We start from the raw sequence: 7,886 nt of genomic DNA, 5'->3' as shown, positions 1-7,886 counted from the left end.
AGAGAAGGGGGAAGGACAAAGCCATTACAAAGAAAAACAAATAAAACCTCATCTCCGGTTTTACATGTTTAAAAATAGCTACAGCAACCCATTTACTCCCAAATTACCAATAGGCAGAAAGATAGCAGCAGTGGCAATAACACAGTTTTTCAATCTCCCCAAATCACCCCTCCCGCCAAAAATAGACAGAACAGTTGAGACAGCAATACAAAAAGTCCATGGACAACATCTACAATAAAAGTAACAAGGCACATATTCCCAAGATGAGGAGAGGTCAAAGCGGTAGCAGCAACAATGCAGGTGGTGACAACTACAAGAGGAAGCAGGAAGACAAGAGACTTCCAACAAAGAGCCCAGAAATTGAATTGCCAACAGGCACCCACCCTCAACGCGAAGAGTACACTCCCAGTGTGGAAAGCTCTTCAGGCCAATCTGACAAGAGCAGTCAAAACTGGCAAGGGGCTTTGCCGGCTTCAGATGCCCTGCAAACTCTCAGATTGCTCAGATCACAATGCATTTCAAAAGACAAAGAAGTCTTTGTAATTCTAAAAGCTAACGTTTACAATGAAGGCACAACAGGTATTAATATTTTTGCAGTCAAATACTCAACATCACTTTCCTAAAGCAGGGACCACAGGATAAATCCCCAGACTGAAGAGAAACTGCTGGGCATCAGATGTAAACAGAACAGATCAGGGGCCGTGAAGGCAAAGGAAAGAGAAGAGCAAGACCAAGATGGGAGGGGAGCAGAGGCAATCTATCTCAGAAAGGAGAAGTCCACGGAGCCGGACAGACCACAGCAATAGAAAGTGGAGCCTTGGAGCACTGAAGCTGGGAAAGATACTGGGTACCCTCCTCTCTATGAGCAAGGAAAAACCATGATCAACAGCAATGATTGTGGTGGAATCCATATGATGTTATTTTAAGAGAAAAAAAATGGACAGAGAATACTATTCCCATAGACAATGAAATCATGTCGTAAAGACATGAGCGTAAAACAACAAAAATCTTAACCTAGTATTTCCAAATGAGCGAAGAGGATTTGAGAAAATGATAGACGCTATGGAAGACTGCCCTAAGTCAGGGTTGAAAAATGAGATGATTGGACAGAAGAAAAGTTTGAAAAGTGAGTTGAAAGAGTTTGAGACAGAATTAGAAGTAAAAGAAAGAAAAAATTTCAGAAATGAACAAAGGAAAGAAGAGCACAGGACAAATGAGCATCATAAGAAAAGACAGAAAATAGAATGGGAAGAAAATAAAAAATAGAAACAAAATAAACTGACATTAGACTTTTCCATAGCAACATTTTTGCCATAAGATGATAGAGTAACATTTATATTATAAGAGGTGAGATAATGTGTGCAAGGATTTGTATCCAGTCAAACATACATTCAAGTTTAAAGTCATATACAAACTATAATGAATACGTAAGAACTTACAGAGTGCTGTTCTCTTGTGCCCTTCCTGAGGAATCCACTAGAAAATGACTCAGATAACCAAATGACTGAAGAAGAATTGGCATAATGATTGACTGTGAGCATTGAATATATATTCATATATAGAGTGAACACTAAGTGATGGTCATAAGGAAGACAGTATAGAATATAATTGTCAGAGGATACAGTACAACTATAAATAATTATAATTCAGATTTTTCTTTAAAAAGTAATCCTTCTAAATCAAGGCAAAATTAAATGAATAAACTTAACTGTTCATCCAGTTGATGGCAAAAGCACAGAAAAAGGAAGTATTTCAAGTGACTTTAAAATATGACAATCTGCTGATACATCCCCAGTGATATGTACCGTAAAAACAGACAAAATAAATTTTAAATTTTAAACCGTTTTTAGTAATCAAATTTTTAGTAATAATATTGGTAGTGCTATTCTGCAACTCATATATTCTATAGGAAAAATTAAATAAATAATTCCATGAATATTGTTAGGAACCAAGACTTTCAGCATGAGAAAAAGACATAAAATCAAAGAATTAAACTAAAACTCTACAATCTAAAATTTCAATTGGAAATGTAAATATGAATGAACAGTATAATTTAAAAATATGTACATAGGTACATATATGTCATAGTATTATGTCCTACGTCGTATGCCATTAAAAGGACTTAATAACAACCACCAAAGTAGCAAAGAGCACCCCTAGTGTCCAGGTTGTAGACTACACATACATACTATTTGGCACTAAAAGAAACCAGGGTTCTTGCATAAATGACTGATTCCACGTCTAGGGCAAGAAATGTACAAGAAGAGCCTAAAATATCTCATAATGCCAAAATTAGTCTAAAACATCACATTAAAAGAACTTAAGAGCCAAACTGAAGTCTCTAAAAGGCCAACAATGGGACAATTTGAGCATCATAGAAATATTAACTGCAATCAGTTGAAATATGTCAAATACGTTTAAACCCATTAGTGAACAATGACACTACAAAACTTCCTCAGTCACATTTGGATGATGCTGGGAATCAATGTTATTTTGAAAACTGATGAGGGTAAAATGAAGTCAAGTAGTTATTTTGTCTTATGTGTTTGAACTATACCTCAGGACAATAATTGATGAGGAAAAATGTGAAAGTATTTTAGCTAATAAATGAAGGAAGAGTGATAAAATTAGAATATCACCACATTTTCAAACCTTAATGAAATAATAGATCTAGATAATGATCACTAATGGTTGTTGATATCACAGATAGCCAATCCTACAATAGGTGGCTCCGGAGGGAAACACGCAATACCACGAAGGAAGTATTACCGTCAAAAACTTGAACCTGAATGATCAAGACTCTAGATCTCGCTACTCAGTTTATGGGAAATGCAAGAAAGAGAAACACGTTAAACCATATACTATAGAGATGCAATTAGAAAATTTCAGAATACGGGAAGCTTAACAGACAAGTATCCTAGTTTTCTTAAGAAATCAATTATAATGAAAAATGAAAGATGGGGGAGAGAGGAAGAATCTATAGATAAAAAGAAACCTAAAAGATGTATCAACAAATCGCAGCATATGGGTCTTCCTTGGATCTTAATTCATACGAATCAACTGTAAAAAAATTATGAATCGGACAAATTTAAACACTAATTGAATGGCTGATAATATTAAGAAATTATTGTTAATGTTTTTAGGTTTAATAATGATGTTTTGGTTGTATTTTAAAAGGGTCCTCATGCTTTAGGGATGCATACAAACATATTTTTGGATCAAAGAAAATCAAGGATATCATAAGATTTGCTTCAATAAAAAATAAACTTGCCTCAAAATAATCTAGTAAGGGAGAAGAGTATAAAAGGGCCAAGATTGTCTTTGAGTGATTATTGTCCAAACTGAGTGATGAAATTTCTGGTTTCTTGTATTATTCTCTATATTTTTGTATACATTTGAAAGTTTCCAACATGAAGAGTTTTAAAAACATACATAGTCATGGTCTTTTTTCATTCTAACTTTATCTCAACCAATCCATGTACAAGAAGCATGTTAGATTAATTTTCCAGGTTATCAAGCCATATGAAAATGGGCTCCAAGTAGAAAGAGTAAATCATGCTATGTGTGACACATCTCCCTTGATGTTGTTGTATATCTTTTGTCAATGAATTTTAATAAACACTAGGTGGCATAGCGATTGCTTTATACAAAACAGGCAAAAGAGAAAATGGATTGTCCCTGACCTGAAAAATGCCATCTATCAATGCTATGACATGATGACATCACTTTGTGAAATTATCTCATTTCTTAATAGATGAAAACATCTTCTTTCATTTTAAAATTATAATTCTGCTTCTGCATTACAAGTTCACCTAAACATAATTTATTAAAACTTCTATTTGCATAGTAATTTTCACTCTTGCATTTTTTTTCATCGTTCAGTTTATTTTAACATGGCTGCGCCCTGCCAGGAAGAAGCTGAAATTGAACTTTGCATAGTTAAGCAGGAGGAAGAATTTTATATTCTTCAAACTGGATTGACACAAAGTATTCCATATGCCACAAAAATTAATATGAAGTAGCCTTGAGCCTTTTCTCTAATATCTGCATATTCCTTCTAGCTTCTCATTCTCACATCATTAATTGGTCCCAAATCTTGTTTCAGCTGTCTCAATGTTCTTGTCAGCTGATTTTTTCTTAACCAAAATAATATATCATTCTATTTTTACAGTGCATCACTAATTTAGGGAATCACTGAGGTTTTAACTAATAGATTATGATTAAAATATTCAACTTCAAATTCCGTTATTTGGGACAGGAAATAACACCCAGTGAGATAGTAGAAAGAATAGTAGATTTGGATGTCTGGAGATCTGCTGTGCCACATGGCACTGTTCCACTCAATCCATTTCTCTGTGTCCCAGTTTCCTTCATTCAATCTTTTATTGAATGAATATTTATGCACCAAGTGATCAGCTTTGTGCTAAAGCTATGAATATAGCAGTAAACACAGTATCACTTCCCTACGGTGGTGTTTGAATGGAGATTGAAAAGATGTTTAAGAGTTACCCAAGTGAAGAGTGGGGGACAAGAGTATTTTGGGAAAAGCTAAATTCAGTGGTGCTGAGGAAAGTAACTGGTATAAAATGGAGAAGCATGATTTAGAATGAAGGGGGAAGATAAGAAAATGGAGAGGTGCACCTGCTAAATGGTAGGATTGAACAAAATGACCCATTAGATCCTTCCAGTTCTAAATGCCTAGTTAATTGGTTAGCAGTTGAATCAAAGAATCTTGGCTTTACCATTTATTACCGCCATGATCATACGCAAATTCTTAGCATCTCTAAACCTCAATGTCCTAATCTACAGAATAGTGAGTATACCTATTTCAAGATTGTCATGGGGCTTAAATAAGATTATATTTAAAGCCAATGTCTGGTATACACAAAGTATTCTGTATATAAATGGGAATGATTATTATTAAGTTCTGCTTTGCCCGTCTCGAAGAAGCTTCTGCATCTTTGATCCGATTTTATTCCAACAAAAGTCCTAGGAGAGATTTATGACAGTATGTTATCCCTGTTTTATAAATGAGAAAACTTGAACTCAAAGAGGTGGCATAGGAAATGAATAGAAGAACCTGATCTCCTGGCTTCCTGCTCAGTCTTCTTTTTCCCATTAAACAAGTAAGAAATCTTAACACAGTCTGGGGACTTGTCCAAATTTGTTTATCTTAGAGCTCAAGATTTCAGGTTTCCCTTTGGGTTTTTTCTATTATTCCACAGATTGATCTTATACAAAAGCTATTCCTTTTATGCTAAGCCTTCTTTTTGGAGCGTTAAGGTTATGAATGTCCTGTCAGTCAATGACGTGTTAGAATGAAGACCAGTAAGTGTTTTTAATCATTTTTATGTGCACTATAGTCATTTCTCTGTCATTCTTCCATTACTTTGGATTTGTGAGCTAAAGCTTTCTTTATAACCTATTTCTCAAGAAATCAGTAAAGCTTCCACTAGAAATTGCCTCAATTGGATGACATACCTCAAATAAAAAGTCACTCTGTCTTGGAATGAGAGCTCATCTTGTCTTGAAAATTCAGTAGAAGTAGGGTCACATGTAGCCTACTTTTTTACTTGAATTGCAAATAATCAAGAAAAACCTAAAAGCTACCACAACTGGATATATTGGGAAGTGGAGGAAAGAAGGATGGGTGCTAAGGAACATATTGCAACAGTCTTCTCAAATTCTAAACACTTTAGAGCTCACCTCACTACTATTTAAAAAAGATTAAATGGTGGTTCCTTTGATGAGCTGCTGCACAGTTGGGTGTGTGGGTACAATGACTCCAACTTAGTTTTCTTCCAGGCAAAGTTCTTAGTTGATTCAGGAAGAGGAACAAGACATTTCTTTTTGACAGCAACTCAAAAGGTCACTCAATTGATTGGTTTCCATAACTCTATTAAGGAAATATTCCTTCTATTCACCTAAAATGTGGTTGGACGTTAATTTTGTGGTATAGCTGAAGATGTTCCTTAAATATTAGATATTAACTTTGAGTGTGTTGACAAGTATGACAAGTTAATTTTATTGAAATTGCCATTCCTTTTTCTATATATCAAACTTCTCACCACCTTTACAAAATTGTTCCTGATTCTCCCCACCCCAATCAGATGGTATCTTGCCTAGAACTCGCGTAACAAGCACTGCCCCCCGCAACCCATACCCATATCTGTATCTCTCTTCAGTTGTGGTTGTTTGTGTCCTTGTCACAACCCTTACTAGACTGTACAATTCCTGAACTAAGCCGCTGCTACCCCACCACCCTGCACCATAACTTCCTGCACACAGCGAGTGAGAATTTAGGAAATGCGCACAGAATTGAATTCTCCTACTCAAACCAAAAGTACTTTATGCACCAGAAAGATGACACATAGGGGAAACAAATGCATTCCTTTGAAGGCTTTGAAGAAAAAAATTGAACAATGATACAGTATACATGAAATTATGGATCTCCGACTCCCAAGCTTTTAATACAAGCCATAAATTTAGGCATCAAATTGGTTTTGCTACAAAAGGAAACAGTGAATGTTGTTTTTGGTTGTATGCTGATGACTGGGGTTGTTTTTTATGATGGGAGAAATCCGTCTATCAAGAGACTCGGAGCCTGCCTGCTGCATAATCATCACCACTCAGTACAGTGCTGCCAAAGGTCTTATTTTAAGTGTGTTTCCCTGAAAATTATCCCTTGCCATTTGCCTTGAAAAGCTATATTTCAAAAATAAGATCTTTATTGAAAAAAGGAAGACAAAAGCAAGAAGGAATGAATACTGATGAAAAATATCTCACTGGCAATGATTCACAGAATAGGCGACAGCAACATGACACCTGGTTCTGTAGATTCTCTGTCTCTTTCCGTGGATCTTTTGGAATGATTTCTATGTAAAGTCAAATTCGCAGCTAGGATGCCATCATTGACAGTGTTTTGTGCTACAAGTCAATCGATAAAACAGCATGTCCTTTAATTTCTTAGTCATTATAAGTTAAGTATGCATATAATAAAAGACTTACAGACTCACATGAAATGCCTACTGAGCTGTTTAAACACTGTTGATACACATATCATGTATATAGCCTTTCTGTGCAGCACACAATGAGGAGACCACTCTCTTGACCTCCCACTGTAGCCTGACCAGGATGCAGTAGGACAGAACAATTTATTCCCTCTATTCCCTGACTTTGAACTTCATTTGCCTCATTGTCCTTTTGCTGTTTGAAGCACAGTGCTGTCTCCACTGTTTTCAGTGGAGAATTTCTCATCAAAATCTACACAGATATACTCCTTCTATTACTAAAACCAGAATCAAATGACTAAGTTCATTTGACTTATATGTGATGACTGCCTTCAAATTCATATGACTACCAGTTGCTCTGCATCTCCTTAGGAAATAACATAGTTTTTGTCTTGTGGATGATACGACTTTGGTAGGAGTTTGTGTTTTCCATTTTGCTTTGGCTTCCTGGATGCTCAAACTTGCAGCCCAATTTAGTAAACTTAAAGGACCTTTTGCTCCATAAGATTTCACAGCTTGTCTTATCTTGCTAATGCACCTGTATTTTCTCTGGCCGTGATCATTTTTTTTATTATTCTCACATTTTATATTGCTTTTAAACCATATCAAAATCTTTATAGAATAAATAAGGGTATGAAGATATAAATAATTACTTCAGTTATAGAATGCAGTTCAGAGAGTACAAGAAAGAGTCCAGAGAGTTTAAGAAAAGCAATTTGTTAATGATTATCCTTATGAGTATTTTATTTTTTAACAGCAAAACAAACTGGTTTTCTTAATTTTTTAATTCACATTGACAATTCTAGTTTCACCACTTCTTCCTAAGTTCAGCTCAAGAACTTCATCTTTGAGCCCCAGATTTTCTCCCATCTGTGA

The sequence above is a fragment of the Equus quagga genome, chromosome 12, assembly GCF_021613505.1.
Source record: "Equus quagga isolate Etosha38 chromosome 12, UCLA_HA_Equagga_1.0, whole genome shotgun sequence".
Classification (NCBI taxonomy): Eukaryota; Metazoa; Chordata; class Mammalia; order Perissodactyla; family Equidae; genus Equus; species Equus quagga.
The sequence above is the reverse complement of the archived record's forward strand: the minus strand, read 5'-3'. Positions refer to the sequence as shown.